This window comes from Tachypleus tridentatus, chromosome 4 (genome assembly GCF_004210375.1).
Source record: "Tachypleus tridentatus isolate NWPU-2018 chromosome 4, ASM421037v1, whole genome shotgun sequence".
NCBI classification, from domain to species: domain Eukaryota; kingdom Metazoa; phylum Arthropoda; class Merostomata; order Xiphosura; family Limulidae; genus Tachypleus; species Tachypleus tridentatus.
In genome coordinates this window covers 3,212,647-3,238,632 of record NC_134828.1, presented here as the reverse complement: position 1 = coordinate 3,238,632, position 25,986 = coordinate 3,212,647, and the positions used below count along the sequence as shown (strand labels likewise).

Sequence of the window (25,986 nt, the reverse complement as noted above, 5' to 3'; positions counted from 1 at the left end):
GTTGCCTTTACCAACACTGTTAGTTTATATTTCTAATGGTTATACTTACTGTTGCTTGTAGTAACTTGTGTTGCCTTTACCAACACTGTTAGTTTATATTTCTAATGGTTATACTTACTGTTGCTTGTAGTAACTTGTGTTGCCTTTACCAACACTGTTAGTTTATATTTCTAATGGTTATACTTACTGTTGCTTGTAGTAACTTGTGTTGCCTTTACCAACACTGTTAGTTTATATTTCTAATGGTTATACTTACTGTTGCTTGTAGTAACTTGTGTTGCCTTTACCAACACTGTTAGTTTATATTTCTAATGGTTATACTTACTGTTGCTTGTAGTAACTTGTGTTGCCTTTACCAACACTGTTAGTTTATATTTCTAATGGTTATACTTACTGTTGCTTGTAGTAACTTGTGTTGCCTTTACCAACACTGTTAGTTTATATTTCTGATGGTTACACTTACTGTTGCTTGTAGTAACTTGTGTTGCCTTTACCAACACTGTTAGTTTATATTTCTGATGGTTATACTTATTGTTGCTTGTAGTAACTTGTGTTGCTTGTAGTAGCTTGTGTTGCCTTTACCGACACTGTTAGTTTATATTTCTAATGGTTATACTTACTGTTGCTTGTAGTAACTTGTGTTGCCTTTACCGACACTGTTAGTTTATATTTCTAATGGTTATACTTACTGTTGCTTTTAGGAACTTGTGTTGCCTTTACCAACACTGTTAGTTTATATTTCTAATGGTTATACTTACTGTTGCTTGTAGTAACTTGTGTTGCCTTTACCAACACTGTTAGTTTATATTTCTGATGGTTACACTTACTGTTGCTTGTAGTAACTTGTGTTGCCTTTATCAACACTGTTAGTTTATATTTCTGATGGTTATACTTACCGTTGCTTGTAGTAATTTGTGTTGCCTTTACCAACAGTGTTAGTGTAGAAATAAAAATATTATTCAGATTTTTACCTCTCAGAATTGACTTTTAAAACTAACATGGGAATATAATCAGGCCAAGCTTAGGCATGGGTTGATGTATGTTTTGCTATATCTGTAACAATTTTTAATTATTCAGTAAAAATTATTTGTCAGTTTTCTTTGATTGAAAGCCAAAATTGAATGAAATGCAGCTTTTGGCCAATTCAGAAAGTAACACCAATATAAAGCCTATAAAAGTTGAGACAGTTGTAGTAAAATATAGTCATGGTTCTTAGGATTGAAATGCTGCATCAAATATGTGTAGAAATCAGTGTTTTGGTTGGTCAAGAATATCTCATGCAATATATTGTGAAGAAGGTGTGTGTTTTAGTAAGAGTTATACGTAAGACAAGTGTAGGTGGCACTGTTAAAACAGTAGTGGTCAAAGTATAGAAGTGATGTTAAGTAGCTCGGGGCATGTTATTTATGAAACAAACAATGGTTCAATACAGATCTTTCCAATTATGTTACTACAAGTGTGAACGTTACTTTGAGAAAAATCTGATGCACATTAATGTGATGTGGTCTCTGGATGTGTAGGAACTTATCCATCAGTGATGAGAAGAGGCATCCCAACCAGAAAGGTTTGACCAGGAACAGTGAACTGACAAAAGCTGGACATGTGTGATCTTTTTAGATTAATTCAAGTTGTAAATGTGTGGCAAAAAACAACACTACTGATGAGTATCGGCAGGTTTTGATCTTTCATGTAATTTTATGTTAATCTTCCAGCAAAATAGTGATTCCAAGCATGTGACAAATATGGAGAAATGATATTTTGGTGATAAAGAGTCCAATGGAATACTCATATTCATAACTTGGCTTGCATGAAGTACCAATATGAATATTCTTGAGGCTATATGGACTTACGGAAGAAAAGAAAGAAAAGGTCAAACATGTTGGCTAATTTACAGAGGATTATACAGAACAGCTTAGACTGTATAACAATGTTGGTGAGATGTACAGTAGTATGACAGTGATGTGTACAGCTTTGAGACAAAGAACTTGTACAGTAATTGTGAGAGTATTATACATCTTACTATCAATAAACTTACAATCTAGTTTCCATTACTCATTCTTGAATCTTGTGTGTATATTGCTTGTATATTTCCATTATAATATGTGTGTGTAATGAAAAACATAGAACAAAATCAATCTTTAAAACATGTTTTACTTCTCAGTACAATTGTTTATTAGTATCATAATGTATTTTAATTATTTGTGTATATTATTATTTTAATTGTTTGTTAGTATCATAATGTATTTTAATTATTTGTGTATATTATTATTTTAATTGTTTGTTAGTATCATAATGTATTTTAATTATTTGTGTATATTATTATTTTAATTGTTTGTTAGTATCATAATGTATTTTAATTATTTGTGTATATTATTATTTTAATTGTTTGTTAGTATCATAATGTATTTTAATTATTTGTGTATATTATTATTTTAATTGTTTGTGTATATTGTAAATTATTTTAATTGTTTGTTAGTATCATAATGTATTTTAATTATTTGTGTATATTGTAAATTATTTTAATTGTTTGTTAGTATCATAATGAATTTTAATTGTAAATTAAGTGATATATTTGCAGAATGTATACAGCTTTTACTGTCCCATGGTGCATCAGTCAAAATAAAGAATGCTTTAGGATGGAGTCCATTAGCAGAGGCTATTAGTTTTGGAAATAGACAAACTAGTAAGTCTGTTATACTCTTCTATATCTGGAAATATAACCGATTAGTTAGATTTCTCTCTCCAGTACTTTTAACAAAATGTTTTTTCTAATCCACCTTTCCCATTATGCTCTATGTGTATTTGCCTGACATTATATAATATTTGAACTAGTTCTCTGTAATCCATTGCTATCTTCTTCTTGCCCACCTCTGAATCCTGTTTGTGGATATTTTTAATGATTATTAAGAGACACACAGTGAAATGTAACATACTATGTCACTCAGTACATCACTTTTATTATGTACTCATTAGTCTAGATCTTGAGCCAGAGAAGGATATGACAAGTTTAGCCTGACATTTGTTTGGGATGTATAGCAGATGTATTAAATAATGAATATTAACAAACCAAGTAACCTCCACTTCTGACATAACTTAATTACTGTATTCTGTAAAACAGATAGCACTAATCATTTATTGGGAGGGGTGGACCACCTCAAACAACAACTGACAATTTTGTAATTAAACTAATATTTAAAAAGTTGTTGCTATTTTTGAAATGTGTTAGTGTTGTAACAATATTATGCCAATAGTGTTTTTGTGGCTATAGCGTTGATGTATCTGTCAGCACAGATAAGAAACAATCGGCATGAGTAGTTAATATTTAATTGCATTGATTGCTTGAAATTAGTCCAGAGTAGCACATTTACATACATGTGATATGTGGATGCTAAGTGTAGATGTTACAAAAGGAGAAATGTTTTCTGTGATTTGATTGGATACTGTATTGTATTTTTGAGTAGATTTTATTTTTAAATCTGCTCAGATGTCAGCCAGACAACTTGTATTTCAGATTTTTATGAATTAGTTTTTAAAAAAATATTTGGCCTTTTTTTTGTAGAAGTGTGTTGGAAAAGATAAGTTTGTTTGAAAAACGGTCTCATTAGAGCATCTTGTTCTCAAGAAAAGTATGTTTTAAACCTTTGGAAACTGTGTCCATATTTATAGAACATAATATTGAAATTTTCAAACTTACCTTTTTATATATATATATAACTATAAAATTCCTATAGATGTTGACTGAGCATTCTATATCTATAGAGAAATACAAATAAATAATGCTGATTTCTAAGATGTATACTATTTAAATTGGTTATCATAAATATATTAAATATTCTGTTTGTTTTGTGTCCACAGATTAGATGTTTGGAAACATGCCTATTAAGTTAAATATTCAAGATTCTTTGAAAAATCTAAATTTAAGCAAGTTTAAAGCTGAAATTTAAAGAAGTCTTACTTACATTCATTCCTAAGATGTAACTTTGGTAACCTAGTTCAACATGTCTATTCTGGTTTTCAAATTTCTACATCATTTTTTCTCAGGAAGTAACAGTTGAATTGTTGATAAAATTATTAGATTTAAAACTGTTTAAACTAGTTAGTTTAGTAGTTTAAATATTATGTTATAGTAATCAAAATATATTTTCAAAATTATAGACAGGTAAACAGTTAATATATTGATTAAATAGATCTTTTTGGTTTTAAGAAATACATATTTTATATACTTATCAATGACTCTTCATTGAATTTAGTCATGTGACAGATGGTATTAAATAGTGCTTTTTCCTTGGCTTTAGCTGGACTTGATAGATGATAGTGAATACAGAGATGCTAACCATTATGATTTTGGTGTATACATTATGACTATAGGCTCATACAGACAAATATTACAACTTGTTGCAACTCCCAAATTATTATATATTATATAGGCCTATACACTAAAGTGATAAATTGTTCCCTCAGGGCTTGAAAGGGGTGAAAAGAAAATTTCTAGTGAGTTACAAATAAATTTTGGTAATAAATAAAAGACATAGTCCAAATTGTTACTTGCGATAATCATGTTTGTGCTTGAAATAGTAAAAAATATTTGTATTTCCGAAGTCTACCAATAGTTTGAGTTAGGTGCTTCTCCATACTGCTTACGTGGGGGAATACGTAATTACATCATCAGTGCTTGTCAGCCAATCAGTGCTCACATAGATGGGTATTTCTCATTTTCTAAGCGGCATAGAAACACCAATGCGATCGTTCACAAGATGGAAAAAAAGAGGCCTCGTTCACCAGATTGTCTTGTTTCTGGCAAATCTAAAAGGACTAAAACTGTGAAAGGGCTCTATCTACAATCATTATGCTCAGTCATTTGAAATAGTTGGCATCTCTGCAAATAGTGTCTTTTCCTGGACCATAATAGTGAATAGTGTCTTTTACTTGGCTAAAGTTGAATCTGATGATGATAGTGAATAATGTCTTTTACTTGGCTAAAGTTGGACCTGACAGATGATAGAGAATAGTGTCTTTTCCTTAGCTATAGTTGGACCTGACAGATGATAGAGAATAGTGTCTTTTCCTTAGTTATAGTTGGACCTGACAGATGATAGAGAATAGTGTCTTTTCCTTAGCTATAGTTGGACCTGACAAATGATAGTGAATAGTGTCTTTTCCTTAGCTATAGTTGGACCTGACAGATGATAGAGAATAGTGTCTTTTCCTTAGTTATAGTTGGACCTGACAGATGATAGAGAATAGTGTCTTTTCCTTAGCTATAGTTGGTCCTGACAGATGATAGTGAATAGTGTCTTTTCCTTAGTTATAGTTGGACTTGACAGATGATAGTGAATAGTGTCTTTTCCTTAGCTATAGTTGGACCTGATAGATGATAGTGAATAGTGTCTTTTCCTTAGTTATAGTTGGACCTGACAGATGATAGAGAATAGTGTCTTTTCCTTAGCTATAGTTGGTCCTGACAGATGATAGTGAATAGTGTCTTTTCCTTAGTTATAGTTGGACCTGACAGTTGATAGAGAATAGTGTCTTTTCCTTAGTTATAGTTGGACTTGACAGATGATAGTGAATAGTGTCTTTTCCTTAGCTATAGTTGGACCTGACAAATGATAGTGAATAGTGTCTTTTCCGTAGCTATAGTTGGACCTGACAGATGATAGTGAATAGTGTTTTTTCCTTGGCTATAGTTGGACCTGACAGATGATAGTGATTAGTGTCTTTTCCTTGGCTATAGTTGGACCTGACAGATGATAGTGAATAGTGTTTTTTCCTTGGCTATAGTTGGACCTGACAGATGATAGTGATTAGTGTCTTTTCCTTGGCTATAGTTGGACCTGACAGATGATAGTGAATAGTGCCTTTTTCTTAGCTATAGTGGGACCTGACAGATGATAGTGAATAGTGTTTTTTCCTTGGCTATAGTTGGGCCGGACAGATGATAATGAATAGTGTCTTTTTATTTTATTTGGTTTCACCTATGAATATTTAGAGTAGCAGAAATATTACATTTTTCAAGATTTAAAGTCTCTTTCACACTGTGTACTTTATTGGTTTCACTTTTCTCACAGAATATAAGAAACACTTAAGATTTTATAAAAAAAATAGAATTACAGGAAGTTCAGTAACAATACCTGTTTATGAGGTGAGGAAAATAACAATCTAACATTGTTATAGAAATATATTCTAGAGAGTTGTTACACAGGTTGAAAGGAAAGAGAAACTATTCTGCAACATTAAAGAGAAAAAATGTTCTGTTTTACTAAATATAAAATAAGGAAATAAACTGAATCATAAACATTAATGTAGTGTAGAAGATAACACTTATAACACTTATTTTTTAACAGTTACTTCCCTTCTAAGGAAGCTTAAACAACAGTCTAGAGAAGCTATGGAAATGAGAAGACCTGATTTAGTACGAGCATTGAATCAGATGGGAGATTTTTATATGGAATTAAAATGGGACTTTCAGAGTTGGGGTGAGAGTGTTTGTAAAATATAATTAGGTAGTTTATAAAATATATAGTTTATAACATAAATATTAATTATCTATTATAAGAAGAACTTGGCTAAAATACAAGACATAAACTGACTTTAAAAGGAGAACTTGACTAGAATACAAGATACCAGTAAACTTTTATAGCAGAACTTGACTAAAATACAAGATACCAGCAGACTTTTATAGCAGAACTTGACTAGAATACAAGATACCAGCAGACTTTTATAGCAGGACTTGACTAGAATACAAGACACCAGCAGACTTTTATAGCAGAACTTGACTAGAATACAAGATACCAGCAGACTTTTATAGCAGAACTTGACTAGAATACAAGATACCAGCAGACTTTTATAGCAGAACTTGACTAGAATACAAGATACCAGCAGACTTTTATAGCAGGACTTGACTAGAATACAAGATACCAGCAGACTTTTATAGCAGAACTTGACTAGAATACAAGATACCAGCAGACTTTTATAGCAGAACTTGACTAGAATACAAGATACCAGTAGACTTTTATAGCAGTACTTGACTAGAATACAAGACACAAACTGACTTTTATGGGAGAACTTGATTAAAATACAAGATACCAGAAGACTTTTATAGCAGAACTTGACTAGAATACAAGATACCAGCAGACTTTTATAGCAGGACTTGACTAGAATACAAGATACCAGCAGACTTTTATAGCAGAACTTGACTAAAATACAAGATACCAGTAGACTTTTATAGCAGAACTTGACTAGAATACAAGATACCAGTAAACTTTTATAGCAGAACTTGACTAGAATACAAGATACCAGTAAACTTTTATAGCAGAACTTGACTAGAATACAAGATACCAGCAGACTTTTATAGCAGAACTTGACTAGAATACAAGATACCAGTAGACTTTTATAGCAGAACTTGACTAGAATACAAGATACCAGTAGACTTTTATAGCAGAACTTGACTAGAATACAAGATACCAGTAGACTTTTATAGTAGAACTTGACTAGAATACAAGATACCAGCAGACTTTTATAGCAGAACTTGACTAAAATACAAGATACCAGTAGACTTTTATAGCAGAACTTGACTAGAATACAAGATACCAGTAAACTTTTATAGCAGAACTTGACTAGAATACAAGATACCAGTAAACTTTTATAGCAGAACTTGACTAGAATACAAGATACCAGCAGACTTTTATAGCAGAACTTGACTAGAATACAAGATACCAGTAGACTTTTATAGCAGAACTTGACTAGAATACAAGATACCAGTAGACTTTTATAGCAGAACTTGACTAGAATACAAGATACCAGTAGACTTTATAGCAGAACTTGACTAGAATACAAGATACCAGTAGACTTTTATAGCAGAACTTGACTAGAATACAAGATACCAGTAGACTTTTATAGCAGAACTTGACTAGAATACAAGATACCAGTAGACTTTTATAGTAGAACTTGACTAGAATACAATATACCAGTAGACTTTTATAGTAGAACTTGACTAGAATACAATATACTAGTCTATTAATGAGTGAGTCAGTGATATCAGCAGAAATTATCAATCAATTAACATTTAGTAATCAGTTGGGTTGTGTTACACAGGCTGTTGCACGAAAGAAATTAAAGCACACGATATCATGTGTTTTACAATTACTTGTTAGCTTACAACTGCACCGTATGATGCATTTGCTTGTCAGTTTATAGTCACATCATATGGCACGTTCTGTAGTTAATCTTATTTATTCACAGAGTTATAAGTAGCAAATCAGATCCAATTACCTTGCGCACCTTTCATCTCATTTCTTTCACCAATTGTCAGTAATTCTTTCAGAAGTTTTATATTGTATCATCTATAGCCAATAGAAAGGTACGGCTTCATTTTGTTTTTAGTACAAAGTATTGCCAGTTTTGTCTTCAGTTTGAATATCTATCTCATGGTATTCATATTGAGCAGGTAAGAAAGTTACCTTAAACCTCTCTTGTCCTAGTTAGAAAGCAAGTTAAATTCTTATAGTTACATGGCACCATTTTGTGTATTTTACTATCTTTAGGCACATTATTTAACTAAGTAACAATTTTGTGTATTATTATTTAAAAAAAATTATAAAACTTCATTGACAACTGAAAATAATATGCAGGAAGTCAAAGGTAAGTAATATAGTTTTTGATTTTTATGTATATTTTTTATGGCCATAAAAATAATTCAAATGTAAAAACTAGAAATGGGATATATGTAAAAATAACAAAATGTAAGAAATGTATCTCAGGATGGCTGGTATGGGTATTAACACTTTTACTAATAAACCAGAGAACAATGTTTCAACTTTCTTAGGTCATCTTCAGGTTAATGTTAAATTACTTTCTTCACCCCTGAGGTCAATCACATTGAATGACACTGTATGGATAAGTTAGAGACACTGAATATAAAGGTTAATCTGTCACCAAGAAACTATTCTACAAGTTTGACTAGTTTAGCTTCTTTGGCAGAAAGTTTTATGTGATGTAGAAAAGTCTAAAATTTGGCTGACAATTTTCATGATACTTTTGGCTTCATAAGGTAAAACCAATAACAGGGAATCTTAAGAAGTGTTGGCTTCATGAGGTAAAACCAATAACAGGGAACCTTAAGAAGTGTTGGCTTCATAAGGTAAAACCAATAACAGGTAACCTTAAGAAGTGTGTCGGGATGCAGTTCTATATTGTTGTAAATTATGAGTGTCATTTTGATGTATGAAAACCAGTTTAATTTATAGATAGGTTTAATTAAAGGTAGTAATGTTGGAACTAGTAGACTGAGAGATAATAACCTTCTTTTATACTGAATGTTGTAAATCACTGAATTTGATTCAACTTTTCCTACAGCTTGAGAGATTAATTAATTAAAAACTGTATGAGGTAAGTATCAGCTAAGAATGTTCAACTTTTATAAGTCAGTTCAGCCTTCTGTGATCTTTAAAACAAAGATGAGGGATAGTAATGGATGCTATTGATTCAGTTGTATGTTTTTTCCATTCTAGTTCCCCTAGTTTCACGGCTCTTACCATCAGATATCTGTAAAATAAGAAAGAAGGGCTCCAGTATCAGGTAATTATGAAAGTTATTCTTGTATATTTTTAAATTTTGAATCTTTTTTGTCTTAAAATTATTTCAAGAATAACAAAAAAAATGGATGCTTCATAGCATTCAAAAGGAAATGTGAAAACTACTGTTAGAAAATACCAGAAGAATTTTTAAAATGTTGTGTTATTGTGGACTAATTAGAGGTGGAAATTATAGTTATGCAGCGTGGCATTTAATGTTCCACCTTAAAATAATATTTAGCCATAAATATGGTGATGCTTTTATAGAACTGCTGTGGTTGTTTTCAGAAATTATTATTGTGATGAAATATTTTTATATAGTAAGAAAAAAATATTCTGTTCTTTAGTACAGTTTAGTTGATAGATTATTTAATATTAGTAAACTGTTTAGTTGAAACGGTACGTGCTATAAGTAAACACGTTAGTTAAAACTGTACATGTTATAAGTAAACTGTTTAGTTGAAACGGTACGTGCTATAAGTAAACACTTTAGTTAAAACTGTAAGTGCTATAAGTAAACACTTTAGTTAAAACTGTACGTGCTATAAGTAAACACTAGTTGAAACTGTGCGTGCTATAAGTAAACACTTTAGTTAAAACTGTACGTGCTATAAGTAAACACTTTAGTTGAAATGCTGCGTACTATAAGTAAGCACTTTATTTGAAATGCTACACGTACTGTAAGTAAGCACTTTATTTGAAATGCTACACGTACTATAAGTAAGCACTTTATTTGAAATGCTACACGTACTATAAGTAAGCACTTTATTTGAAATGCTACACGTACTGTAAGTAAGCCCTTAAGTTGAAACACTACATACTGTAAGTAAGCACTTTAGTTGAAACACTACATACTGTAAGTAAGCACTTTAGTTGAAACACTACATACTGTAAGTAAGCACTTTAGTTGAAACACTACATACTGTAAGTAAGCACTTTAGTTGAAACACTACATACCGTGGGTAAGCACTTTAGTTGAAACACTACGTACTGTAAGTAAGCACTTAAGTTGAAACACTACATACTGTAAGTAAGCACTTTAGTTGAAACACTACATACTGTAAGTAAGCACTTAAGTTAAAACACTACATACTGTAAGTAAGCACTTTAGTTGAAACACTACATACTGTAAGTAAGCCCTTAAGTTGAAACACTACGTACTGTAAGTAAGCACTTTAGTTGAAACACTACATACTGTAAGTAAGCACTTTAGTTGAAACACTACATACTGTAAATAAACAATTTAGTTGAAATGTTACGTACTATAAGTTAACACTTCAGTTGAAATGCTCTTTTACCATATTTATTCTCTTGGTACACTCCTGTTCTATATAGATGATGCTTTCTGTATGTACTATGCCCACACTGACCCCTTCACCTTCTAACTATATTGCCCATAAATATGTTTTGGAAGTTAACATTTTTTTAAACTGAAAATATATTTCCAAAGATACTTACCTCTACTGACACTCAACCACCCTAATTTTCCCCTAAAATCCAGTTTGTATCTCAAAAATGTGATTATATTATCAAAATGAGGTGATTATATACAGTACCTAAATAGAGAACACAGAAGTTGGTAGAAAAATTTGAAAATTATAATTTGCCTAAGGCATTAGAGTGAGGTAAAAAAGATAGAGCAAGCATTCTTAATGTTTAGATAGACTGGAGATTAAGAAATACCTATGATGTCAGCAGAGGTTAGTGTTATTAGAAATACATTTTCAGTTTAGGAAAATGTTAGTTTCCTGTAGATGTTTATCTCTTCTCACACTTCCAACCTATACTCTCCAATTTGGTTGTTTTGTGCCTAATCACAAAGTGACAGTTGGGATGTACAATATAAAAAGTCAGCTGTGCCAGGATGGTGCATCATATTCTTATTGGTGAAGGGTTGTGGCATGCTTATTTGTATACTACAGCACATCTATTTGGGATAGGTGGTAATATCAAGCCGAGTGGTGAGCACAAATTGGGCATATACAGGGCAGCACTGAATGAAAAAGTTATCACATGAATGGTCATACGTTTCTGTCTGAAATATTTCAGTGTAGGAAAATTATAACCTCTAAGAATATATAAATATCAGGTTATCCACTGCTGTTCCTGTGTAGTTAACTTTCTACAAATGTATTTACGCTATGGGCAAAGTAATTTCTGATTTGCTATAATAGAAGGAAAGAAAAATCACAAAAATATTGTGCAGTAATCTGCAAATCCCTATAATAAGACATTATTAATAACATTTTTACTTGTAGTTCTATCACACAAGCCTCATTGTTTAATAAATCTTAATTTTGGTTTAAATCATTACGAGTTGAATGGTAAATTTTAATGACATAGTTTATTAAAAAGTAAACACTTTGTATTATTACTCTCAAGAGTTTGCCAAACAATTGGCTCTGGTTTTTTTGACTGTATTTTATTAAACATGTCTCTTAATTAAGCAGTAGAAAAAGAAATTAACAGTAATTATTTATCTTCATAAAAATTCTCTTAATTTGCGATAGATTATTAGACCTTATTGAGTTGAAAAACTGTCCACGTTTTAGAATGAATTTATGTCTAGTGTAATATAAAGTATTTGTAGCATATTATGTAAATCTTACCTGACTTGTGAACGTTTGAACATTGGTAGATGTTTTAGTTTTAATTTTGCATGTTTATAGAAATGTCAGATTTCGTGCCAGTTGGCTCATGCATATGAAAATCATGTCACTTTTACTTTATTAATCACTGTTGTATTTGCATGGGTGTATTTTGTTTGAATTGTAGTGTGTTGGTGTACATTAAATTTGAAAATCTGGTAGCTACGTTTAACGAGGACATGACATCTTCCAAATGTTTATTTTTTTCAGATTAGACACAACATTAGTTGATTTCAATGACATGAGGTGGGAAAGAGGGAATGTGAGTTTTATATTTAGTGGAAATGCTAAACCATCACAGTCACTTACAGTTCTAGATAATGAACAGAAAGTTTATCAGAAGGTTCGCTACGAGGTAAGATCTTCAACAGTCTTTAGATATGTTTTAAAACCTTTTTCATAACATTTGTTTTATACATAAAATTTAAATTTTGTTTCTGTTGATATGGAATTTTAATCAAAACTAGGAATCTCCCACTAACTATGATTGAAGTAGTGTTATATGAACCAGAAATCCCACCAGATATAGTTCATTTGGTGTTGTATGAACCTGGAATTGCATCAGTTATAATTCAACTCTTGTATGAAGCAGGAATCCCACCAGATATAGTTCATTTGGTGTTGTATGAACTTGGAATTGCATCAGTTATAATTGAACTCTTGTATGAAGCAGGAATTCCACCAGATATAGTTCATTTGGTGTTGTATGAACCTGGAATTGCATCAGTTATAATTGAACTCTTGTATGAAGCAGGAATCCCACCAGATATAGTTCATTTGGTGTTGTATGAACCTGGAATTGCATCAGTTATAATTCAACTCTTGTATGAAGCAGGAATCCCACCAGATATAGTTCATTTGGTGTTGTATGAACTTGGAATTGCATCAGTTATAATTGAACTCTTGTATGAAGCAGGAATTCCACCAGATATAGTTCATTTGGTGTTGTATGAACCTGGAATTGCATCAATTATAATTCAACTCTTGTATGAAGCAGGAATCCCACCAGATGTAATTTATCTAAAGTGCTGTATAAATCAGGAACCCTCCCAAATATAATTCATTTAACCCTTTTATTTTGAACATTCTTTTCTGTGCATGTCACAAAGTTTCACTGAGTTACATTCAAAATTCAGTTAAACTATTAATCATGGTATACAAATAAACTAGACAAAACATCATAGCTAATAACTTAATAGAAGTTTTAAATCCTGAACTTCCTGTAGTATGAGTATTGTTAGATTTACTCTCTAGTTCTGTCCCTTCTTTAATTTATTTATCATGTTGTCACCAGTCAGGAAAAGCATAATTTTTGTAGTTTTCAATCTTATTTGGTTACAGAGTAATAAAATAGAAAATCAGGTCAACTTACCACACCACCTGTCACATATTGTCTTTCGTAAATTACCAATAGTTCTCTGATTTATAACATTATTTATAACCAATGGAAAGCCAGTGTTTTAATATATCAAATGGCATACTATATTACATTTTCTTCTGTACGTGGAATTGTGTATTTCACTTCTATTTCAAGGAAACACATTGACGAGCTAAACTGAGTTTTCAAATTTCAAGGAAACACATTGACGAGCTAAACTGAGTTTTCAAATTTCAAGGAAACACATTGACGAGCTAAACTGAGTTTTCAAATTTCAAGGAAACACATTGACAAGCTAAACTGAGTTTTCAACAGCTCTTCTTTCATAGTCAGAAAAACATGTGATAATCACAAGAACTTTGTCTGCTTCTTGAATGTTATTATTCTGTATTCTTTTGTACATTATTTTAAAATTAGTGCAGTAATATTATTAGTATAAAAAAGTAGGGTTAAGTTTCATTAACAGTTAAGAGAGACCTTGATAAGTACTATATTTCTCATTTTTAATGTGTGTTTATTAATATAAAGTAACTAAAATGTAAAAATAAACTTTTGTATTTGATTAGATAAGACTAACTTAAGTAGAATAAATTTGTCACAAGCTTTACTCATGGGCAGCTCATAAGTAACCCATGGATTACGTAATTCAGTAGGATAACACAAGATACATGTTCACCAAGTGATCTACTACATATGTAGCAGAATGTTAGTTAGACATGGTTCAAAGGACAATTAAACATAATTGTAAAGAAATGTGTACTGTTATAAATTCAGTGCTATTTTGGATAAACAAATGTTTCATGTTACAATCTGAAGTCATTGTAGAAAGAAAAAAATTAATTTAGATTACTTTGGTATTTATTTTATGGTGGTTATGAAGTTGACCAAGTTGAGAAACCTTGTACATAATTATGGTACAGAAAACAAGAAATAAAATATATAGTTTTACCAAAAAAAAAACACTCTCTAAAGCATTTAGGAAGTTTTAGAGATTACACAAATGAAGTTTGAAATTTTTCAGGTGAAAAATTACTTTTAATCTGAACATGAAAATCACTTTGTACTTAGAGCAGCCAACACTTTGTGTATTTATGGTTAAATGTTTATTGAAAATGCTTCATTAAAAATTCTAATTTCTTGTCTATATATGACTCTTAATGCTTACTAGGAGTATAGTAGGGGAATTTAAAGGTAAATGTTTAGGTTCAGTCAATGGAGCTCATAGTGAGAGTTGTTGTGTGAACCAGGAACCCCACCAGATATTATTCATTTGTAGTGTGGTATGAACCAGGAATCTCAGCATATATAATTCATTTGTAGTGTTATATGAACCAGAAATCCCTACATATATACTTTATTTAAATTTGTACGAACCAGGAATCCTACCATGTGTAATTCATCTAGTGATGCATGAACCTAAAATTTCACCAGATATAATTATCTTTGATACTTTGTTTCTATTCCAGTATTTTTACTTAGTTTTATAAACAGGTATTGTATTGTAGGTTTGAATAGAGACCCGGCATGGCCAGGTGTGTTAAGGCGTTTGACTCATAATCTGAGGGTCGTGGGTTTGAATCCCTGTTGCACCAAACATGCTCACACTTTCAGCCGTGGGGGGTGTTATAATGTTACGTTCAATCCCACTATTTGTTGGTAAAAGAGTGGCCCAAGAGTTGGCGGTGGGTGGTGGTGACTAGCTTCCTTCCTTCTAGTCTTACACTGCTAAATTAGGGACGGCTAGTGTAGATATCCCTTGTGTAGTTTTGCACGAATTTAAAAAAACAAAAGTTTTGAATCGTCAGTGTTCAGTTACAATATTTTATAATGTAAAACCGGGAAACTTCTCTTATTTTTACTATTTGATAATATATTTACAGCTCCAAAACTGTGTATTAAGATGGTCTTGCTTAAACATTTTTTTTTAAGTTGACTAATATTTTATGTACTGATAAGCAGGAAACTGAAGCTGAAACAGAAGATGAAATTGATTTATTAATGAGTAGCGACATAGTCAGTGTTCAGATGTCTACAAAATCTATCACCTTCAGCAGGGCACAGACCGGCTGGATCTTTAGAGGAGATCGAACAGTAAGTAGTGTGTCATATAACACTGTCAAGAAACGTCTTGCAGAAATGTTGTTCTGATCCAAATATATTGGTGTTATTTTTATTTGTAATACAAAGTAGTATCTTATATGTCAGACAAGCCCATGTTATTTAGTATGTGTATCTTATATGTCAAACAAGTCCATGTTATTTAGTATGTGTATCTTATATGTCAGACAAGCCCATGTTATTTAGTATGTGTATCTTATATGTCAGACAAGTCCATGTTATTTAGTATGTGTATCTTATATGTCAGACAAGTCCATGTTATTTAGTATGTGTATCTTATATGTCAGACAAGTCCATGTTATTTAGTATGTGTATCTTATATGTCAGACAAGTCCATGTTATTTAGTATGTGTATCTTATATGTCAGACAAGTCCATGTTATTTAGTATGTGTATCTTATATGTCAGACAAGTCCATGTTATTTAGTATGTGTATCTTATATGTCAGACAAGCCCATGTTATTTAGTATGTGTATCTTATATGTCAGACAAGCCCATGTTATTTAGTATGTGTGTCTTACATTTCAGATAACTCTATTATTTACTATGTGTATCTTATATGTCAGACAAGCCCATGTTATTTAGTATGTGTATCTTATATGTCAGACAAGTCCATGTTATTTAGTATGTGTATCTTATATGTCAGACAAGCCCATGTTATTTAGTATGTGTATCTTATATGTCAGACAAGCCCATGTTATTTAGTATGTGTATCTTATATGTCAGACAAGCCCATGTTATTTAGTATGTGTATCTTATATGTCAGACAAGCCCATGTTATTTAGTATGTGTATCTTATATGTCAGACAAGCCCATGTTATTTAGTATGTGTATCTTATATGTCAGACAAGCCCATGTTATTTAGTATGTGTATCTTATATGTCAGACAAGTCCATGTTATTTAGTATGTGTATCTTATATGTCAGACAAGCCCATGTTATTTAGTATGTGTATCTTATATGTCAGACAAGTCCATGTTATTTAGTATGTGTATCTTATATGTCAGACAAGCCCATGTTATTTAGTATGTGTATCTTATATGTCAGACAAGTCCATGTTATTTAGTATGTGTATCTTATATGTCAGACAAGCCCATGTTATTTAGTATGTGTATCTTATATGTCAGACAAGTCCATGTTATTTAGTATGTGTATCTTATATGTCAGACAAGCCCATGTTATTTAGTATGTGTATCTTATATGTCAGACAAGCCCATGTTATTTAGTATGTGTGTCTTACATTTCAGATAACTCTATTATTTACTATGTGTATCTTACATTTCAGATAAGTCCATGTTATTTAGTATGTGTATCTTATATTTCAGATAAGTCCATGTTATTTAGTATGTGTGTCTTATATGTCAGACAAGTCCATGTTATTTAGTATGTGTATCTTATATGTCAGATAAGTCCATGGTATTTAGTATGTGTATCTTATATGTCAGACAAGCCCATGTTATTTAGTATGTGTATCTTACATTTCAGATAAGTCCATGTTATTTAGTATGTGTGTCTTATATGTCAGACAAGTCCATGGTATTTAGTATGTGTATCTTATATTTCAGATAACTCTATTATTTACTATGTGTGTCTCATATTTCAGATGAGTCCATGTTATTTAGTATGTGTATCTTATATGTCAGACAAGTCCATGTTATTTAGTATGTGTATCTTATATGTCAGATAAGTCCATGGTATTTAGTATGTGTATCTTATATGTCAGACAAGCCCATGTTATTTAGTATGTGTATCTTACATTTCAGATAAGTCCATGTTATTTAGTATGTGTGTCTTATATGTCAGACAAGTCCATGGTATTTAGTATGTGTATCTTATATGTCAGACAAGCCCATGGTATTTAGTATGTGTATCTTATATTTCAGATAACTCTATTATTTACTATGTGTGTCTCATATTTCAGATGAGTCCATGTTATTTAGTATGTGTATCTTATATGTCAGACAAGTCCATGTTACTTAGTATGTGTATCTTATATGTCAGATAAGTCCATGGTATTTAGTATGTGTATCTTATATGTCAGATAAGTCCATGTTATTTAGTATGTGTATCTTATATGTCAGACAAGTCCATGTTATTTAGTATGTGTATCTTATATGTCAGACAAGCCCATGTTATTTAGTATGTGAATCTTATATGTCAGACAAGTCCATGTTATTTAGTATGTGTATCTTATATGTCAGACAAGTCCATGTTATTTAGTATGTGTATCTTATATGTCAGACAAGCCCATGTTATTTAGTATGTGTATCTTATATGTCAGACAAGTCCATGTTATTTAGTATGTGTATCTTATATGTCAGACAAGTCCATGTTATTTAGTATGTGTATCTTATATGTCAGACAAGCCCATGTTATTTAGTATGTGTATCTTATATGTCAGACAAGTCCATGTTATTTAGTATGTGTATCTTATATGTCAGACAAGCCCATGTTATTTAGTATGTGTGTCTTACATTTCAGATAACTCTATTATTTACTATGTGTATCTTACATTTCAGATAAGTCCATGTTATTTAGTATGTGTATCTTATATTTCAGATAAGTCCATGTTATTTAGTATGTGTGTCTTATATGTCAGACAAGTCCATGTTATTTAGTATGTGTATCTTATATGTCAGACAAGCCCATGTTATTTAGTATGTGTATCTTATATTTCAGATAACTCTATTATTTACTATGTGTGTCTCATATTTCAGATGAGTCCATGTTATTTAGTATGTGTATCTTATATGTCAGACAAGTCCATGTTATTTAGTATGTGTATCTTATATGTCAGATAAGTCCATGGTATTTAGTATGTGTATCTTATATGTCAGACAAGCCCATGTTATTTAGTATGTGTATCTTACATTTCAGATAAGTCCATGTTATTTAGTATGTGTGTCTTATATGTCAGACAAGTCCATGGTATTTAGTATGTGTATCTTATATGTCAGACAAGCCCATGGTATTTAGTATGTGTATCTTATATTTCAGATAACTCTATTATTTACTATGTGTGTCTCATATTTCAGATGAGTCCATGTTATTTAGTATGTGTATCTTATATGTCAGACAAGTCCATGGTATTTAGTATGTGTATCTTATATGTCAGATAAGTCCATGTTATTTAGTATGTGTGTCTTATATGTCAGACAAGTCCATGTTATTTAGTATGTGAATCTTATATGTCAGACAAGTCCATGTTATTTAGTATGTGTATCTTACATTTCAGATAAGTCCATGTTATTTAGTATGTGTGTCTTATATGTCAGACAAGCCCATGTTATTTAGTATGTGTATCTTACATTTCAGATAACTCTATTATTTACTATGTGTATCTAACATTTCAGATAAGTCCATGTTATTTAGTATGTGTATCTTATATGTCAGACAAGTCCATGTTATTTAGTATGTGTATCTTATATGTCAGACAAGTCCATGTTATTTAGTATGTGTATCTTATATGTCAGATAAGTCCATGTTATTTAGTATGTGTATCTTATATGTCAGACAAGCCCATGTTATTTAGTATGTGTATCTTACATTTCAGATAAGTCCATGTTTTTTAGTATGTGTGTCTTACATGTCAGACAAGTCCATGTTATTTAGTATGTGTATCTTATATGTCAGACAAGTCCATGTTATTTAGTATGTGTATCTTACATTTCAGATAAGTCCATGTTATTTAGTATGTGTGTCTTATATGTCAGACAAGTCCATGTTATTTAGTATGTGTATCTTATATGTCAGACAAGTCCATGTTATTTAGTATGTGTGTCTTATATGTCAGACAAGTCCATGTTATTTAGTATGTGTATCTTATATGTCAGACAAGTCCATGTTATTTAGTATGTGTATCTTACATTTCAGATAAGTCCATGTTATTTAGTATGTGTGTCTTATATGTCAGACAAGTCCATGTTATTTAGTATGTGTATCTTATATGTCAGACAAGTCCATGTTATTTAGTATGTGTATCTTATATTTCAGACAAGTCCATGTTATTTAGTATGTGTATCTTATGTCAGACAAGTCCATGTTGTTTAGTATGTGTATCTTATATTTCAGACAAGTCCATGTTATTTAGTATGTGTATCTTACATTTCAGATAAGTCCATGTTATTTAGTATGTGTATCTGATATTTCAGATGAGTCCATGTTATTTAGTTTGTGTATCTCATATTTCAGATAAGTCCATGTTATTTAGTATGTGTATCTTATATTTCAGATAAGCCCATGTTATTTAGTATGTGTGTCTTACATTTCAGATAACTCTATTATTTACTATGTGTATCTTACATTTCAGATAAGTCCATGTTATTTAGTATGTGTATCTTATATTTCAGATAAGTCCATGTTATTTAGTATGTGTATCTTATATTTCAGACAAGTCCATGTTATTTAGTATGTGTATCTTATGTCAGACAAGTCCATGTTGTTTAGTATGTGTATCTTATATTTCAGACAAGTCCATGTTATTTAGTATGTGTGTCTTACATTTCAGATAACTCTATTATTTACTATGTGTATCTTACATTTCAGATAAGTCCATGTTATTTAGTATGTGTATCTTATATTTCAGATAAGTCCATGTTATTTAGTATGTGTATCTTATATTTCAGACAAGTCCATGTTATTTAGTATGTGTATCTTATGTCAGACAAGTCCATGTTGTTTAGTATGTGTATCTTATATTTCAGACAAGTCCATGTTATTTAGTATGTGTATCTGATATTTCAGATGAGTCCATGTTATTTAGTTTGTGTATCTCATATTTCAGATAAGTCCATGTTATTTAGTATGTGTATCTTATATTTCAGATAAGTCCATGTTATTTAGTATGTGTATCTGATATTTCAGACAAGTCCATGTTATTTAGTATGTGTATCTCATATTTCAGATGAGTCCATGTTATTTAGTATGTGTATCTCATATTTCAGATAAGTCCATGTTATTTAGTATGTGTATCTTATATTTCAGATAAGTCCATGTTATTTAGTATGTGTATCTCATATTTCAGATAAGTCCATGTTATTTAGTATGTGTATTTTATATTTCAGATAAGTCCATGTTATTTAGTATGTGTATCTCATATTTCAGATAAGTCCATGTTATTTAGTATGTGTATCTCATATTGCAGATAAGTCCATGTTATTTAGTATGTGTTCTAATTTTGATGTTAAATTAATATTAATCATATTTTCATTTCTTGAAATATGCTGGTAAGCTTCAATATTAGTGAATGTATTTTCTTTTGGGACAAGTTAAAATTTCTTTTACCATTGTTATAACTACACAAAGTTTTTTCTGTAAAAGGAACCATCAACAACACACAGTTTTCTTTCAATACAACCATCAACAACACACAGTTTTCTTTCAGTACAACCATCAACAACACACACAGTTTTCTTTCAATACAACCATCAACAACACACACAGTTTTCTTTCAATACAACCATCAACAACACACACAGTTTTCTTTCAATACAACCATCAACAACACACACAGTTTTCTTTCAATACAACCATCAACAACACACACAGTTTTCTTTCAATACAACCATCAACAACACACAGTTTTCTTTCAATACAACCATCAACAACATACAGTTTTCTTTCAATACAACCACCACTATGCTCACAGGTCATGTAAGTTTTATTGTAAACCATTTCATGGCTTGCATGCTTTCTGAGACAGCCACTATGGTATTTATAGGTGTTGACTTGGATGTTTCATTATATTCTTCTTTAGCTTGTTTAAAACATTTTGTGACATGTGGTAAACACAGATAAGACTGAAATTGAGTAATGTTCATGTGTAGAAAATGTGTGATTTACAAATCATGAACTAACGTAATGTGCTTAAACATTTTTATCACTGAATTTTTGGTTCTAAGCATTGAAACAGTGTTAATTTCATATACAAACATTTAATTGTCTATCTAATTATTTAACCTATCATTGTAATTCAACTCTTGGTATTATGTTACATTTACATGACCTCATGAATTCAAAAACTTAACAGTAAGGATTTGTTATTACCCTGTCTATACAACAGTCCAAAGTTAGAGAAAGTAATTATGCTTGAACTAAACCTTAGTTTCTGTGTGTATCAGATGTAACAGTCCAAAGTTAGAGAAAGTAATTATGCTTGAACTAAACCTTAGTTTCTCTGTGTATCAGATGTAACAGTCCAAAGTTAGAGAAAGTAATTATGCTTGAACTAAACCTTAGTTTCTGTGTGTATCAGATGTAACAGTCCAAAGTTAGAGAAAGTAATTATGCTTGAACTAAACCTTAGTTTCTGTGTGTATCAGATGTAACAGTCCAAAGTTAGAGAAAGTAATTATGCTTGAACTAAACCTTAGTTTCTGTGTGTATCAGATGTAACAGTCCAAAGTTAGAGAAAGTAATTATGCTTGAACTAAACCTTAGTTTCTGTGTGTATCAGATGTAACAGTCCAAAGTTAGAGAAAGTAATTATGCTTGAACTAAACCTTAGTTTCTGTGTGTATCAGATGTAACAGTCCAAAGTTAGAGAAAGTAATTATGCTTGAACTAAACCTTAGTTTCTGTGTGTATCAGATGTAACAGTCCAAAGTTAGAGAAAGTAATTATGCTTGAACTAAACCTTAGTTTCTGTGTGTATCAGATGTAACAGTCCAAAGTTAGAGAAAGTAATTATGCTTGAACTAAACCTTAGTTTCTGTGTGTATCAGATGTAACAGTCCAAAGTTAGAGAAAGTAATTATGCTTGAACTAAACCTTAGTTTCTGTGTGTATCAGATGTAACAGTCCAAAGTTAGAGAAAGTAATTATGCTTGAACTAAACCTTAGTTTCTGTGTGTATCAGATGTAACAGTCCAAAGTTAGAGAAAGTAATTATGCTTGAACTAAACCTTAGTTTCTGTGTGTATCAGATGTAACAGTCCAAAGTTAGAGAAAGTAATTATGCTTGAACTAAACCTTAGTTTCTGTGTGTATCAGATGTAACAGTCCAAAGTTAGAGAAAGTAATTATGCTTGAACTAAACCTTAGTTTCTGTGTGTATCAGATGTAACAGTCCAAAGTTAGAGAAAGTAATTATGCTTGAACTAAACCTTAGTTTCTGTGTGTATCAGATGTAACAGTCCAAAGTTAGAGAAAGTAATTATGCTTGAACTAAACCTTAGTTTCTGTGTGTATCAGATGTAACAGTCCAAAGTTAGAGAAAGTAATTATGCTTGAACTAAACCTTAGTTTCTGTGTGTATCAGATGTAACAGTCCAAAGTTAGAGAAAGTAATTATGCTTGAACTAAACCTTAGTTTCTGTGTGTATCAGATGTAACAGTCCAAAGTTAGAGAAAGTAATTATTTATCTGAAATGTGTATTACATCTTTAACCTGGTTTATTATTGATGGAAAAATGTTTTATTGGAGGTGTGTGTTGCATCTTTAGTCTGGTTGAGTTAGCGAGTGATATTTGTAGAAGATTATCTGTTTTATATATTCATTGTGATTACTGACAGCTTAAAACAAAATGATGATTCCTGTCAACAATAAAACTTTGATTTATTAACTATTAAACCATGATGAATATACAAGCTGAAACAAAAAATGTTGTTTTCATAATATCAATTTCAACTTACATAACCAAGGTTATTTCTTGTTTCATCAAAGTTGTTAAGTTATAGTCTGTTTTTATGTCAAGGAACACTGAATTGTGATATCTGTACAAGTTTCTGTTGTAAGCTGATCTTACTGTTTTCTGCTGAGAAGAAGGAACTCATTGTTTTAATGTTTTTCTAAGAGATGTATCAAATGTTAAAATATCATTTTATCAACACAACATACAGAATGTGTTATTATGTTTTATCAACACAACATACAAAATGTGTTATTAGATTGAAAATAATATTTCAGGCCTGTAGTGTTGTACTAGTCCTTTTGTGGGTCAGCGGTATATGAATTTAAATGCTAATATCTGTGTTTGATACCTGTGATGAACAGAGAACCTTTGTACTGAAGCATCAGCAACAGTGTTGTACTTTGTTTATAATATTAATGTAATGTGAAAACGGGGTAAAACAGTTAGATACTAACTTACATTAAAGTATTTTTGTGACTTGTTTGAAACTGCAGGCCTTTTTGAGTTAAATATTATTTCTCTATTCTGTATGCGTACATAGATACATACAAAACAAGCACTCAAAATATTTCTGTAAAGAATCCACTGTTAGTCGTAGTTGTCACCTTAAACTCCTATCACCAAAACTTTAAGGTGACAACTTCCACTAACAGTGGATTCTTTACCGAAATCTTCTCAGTGCTTATTAAGTTCATTATTGTTCTATAGCATTGATTTTAATTGCTGACCAACAATTAAGGTAGTTAATAAGTTTTTATTTCATTATTTATATATATATGTTTTTTTCACATCTTAGGAAATGGTGGGACCTTTTTTAGCAGATTTTTACTTCATTAATGGTCTTGTCTTAGAATCAAGGAAAAGGTAAGATCTGTGTTTTAGACTTCAGTCTAATAACTATAAAACTAGATTAGAAACCCTTCTTGTATGTGTATATTAAAATGATTACAGAAAACTATTTTTAGTTTTTGTGTCTGAGGTATACTTGTACTACTTGTTGGATTTATTGGTGCTGTTTGCAAACTCCATAATTAATACCTCACACAGAGCTATATCAAAGTTTTTCATATGTTAGTTTCACTCAAAAAACAAACAACCATATTAACAAACAGTTACAGATCAGCTTGTTGTGAGTGGATACAAGATTGAATCATTACACAGATCAGCTTGTTGTGAGTGGACACAAGACTGAATCATTACACAGATCAGCTTATTGTGAGTGGACACAAGACTGAATCATTACACAGATCAGCTTGTTGTGAGTGGACACAAGACTGAATCATTACACAGATCAGCTTGTTGTGAGTGGACACAAGACTGAATCATTACACAGATCAGCTTGTTGTGAGTGAACACAAGACTGAATCATTACAAGAGTTAAATGAAAGTGGTAACATCTCTCTTTATACTTGGTAAAACTACCATGTCAACTCGACCTGACAGAGTGATGTAGTGTGACATGATAGGGTTAGGCCTCCCTATCTAATTTCATATTGATAGAATTATTGAAAACTGTGTGTTTATTTTTAGTACTGGTTCATTTATCCATCTTTATTGCATTTTTTAAATTTTTATTATGTTAATCAAAAACATAGAATCACAATTTCCTATCTTTTGTCACAAACCAAGTTGTATCACCTGTACTATGGACAGTACTCGAACTACTGTTTTCACATGGAGTACCAGTTTTTATTTTCCAGTCACTTTCCGGTATCTCACAGTTGAATGGATATGTCCTGGAAACAACTGTATATACATGACTTCGTTGTTTCTCCAGATTTACAACCCTCTGATTATGTTATGTACTGTTTCCTGGGACTCGTGGAGGGCCTTTTTGACTGAACTTTATCTGTTAATCCTGGGACTCGTGGAGGGCCTTTTTGACTGAACTTTATCTGTTAATCCTGGGACTCATGGATGGCCTTTTTGACTGAACTTTATCTGTTAATCCTTGCCTTTTACAAGATGCCACAATTTACTTACTGTGGTTGGGATACAACTGGTCTATTTGTGAATAGTCTATTTACTAACTGTGGTTGGGATACAACTGGTCTATTTGTGGATAGTCTATTTACTTACCGTGGTTGGGATACAACTGGTCTATTTGTGGATAGTCTATTTACCTACCGTGGTTGGGATACAACTGGTCTATTTGTGGATAGTCTATTTACTTACCGTGGTTGGGATACAACTGGTCTATTTGTGGATAGTCTATTTACTAACTGTGGTTGGGATACAACTGGTCTATTTACTTACTGTGGTTGGGATACAACTGGTCTATTTACTTACTCTGGTTGGGATACAACTGGTCTATTTACTTACTCTGGTTGGGATACAACTGGTCTATTTGTGGATAGTCTATTTACTTACTGTGGTTGGGATACAACTGGTCTATTTGTGGATAGTCTATTTATTAACTGTGGTTGGGATACAACTGGTCTATTTACTTACTGTGGTTGGGATACAACTGGTCTATTTGTAGATAGTCTATTTACTTACCGTGGTTGGGATACAACTGGTCTATTTGTGGATAGTCTATTTACTTACCGTGGTTGGGATACAACTGGTCTATTTGTGGATATTCTATTTACTAACTGTGGTTGGGATACAACTGGTCTATTTGTGGATAGTCTATTTACTT

The 25,986-nt window shown here is 31.4% G+C and overlaps 1 pseudogene across 1 annotated transcript in view; it reads left to right on the top strand.

Annotated features, from left to right (window-relative positions):
• The window catches only part of LOC143248454 (ankyrin repeat domain-containing protein 13C-like), a 54,825-nt pseudogene that overhangs the window by 11,240 nt on the left and 17,599 nt on the right, over nt 1-25,986 (top strand). Inside the window, exons 3-8 of the transcript XR_013026993.1 lie at nt 2,579-2,683; nt 6,345-6,476; nt 9,510-9,576; nt 12,431-12,575; nt 15,558-15,689; nt 24,142-24,209. The product of XR_013026993.1 is annotated as an ankyrin repeat domain-containing protein 13C-like (transcript). The remainder of the gene's footprint in view (nt 1-2,578; nt 2,684-6,344; nt 6,477-9,509; nt 9,577-12,430; nt 12,576-15,557; nt 15,690-24,141; nt 24,210-25,986) is intronic.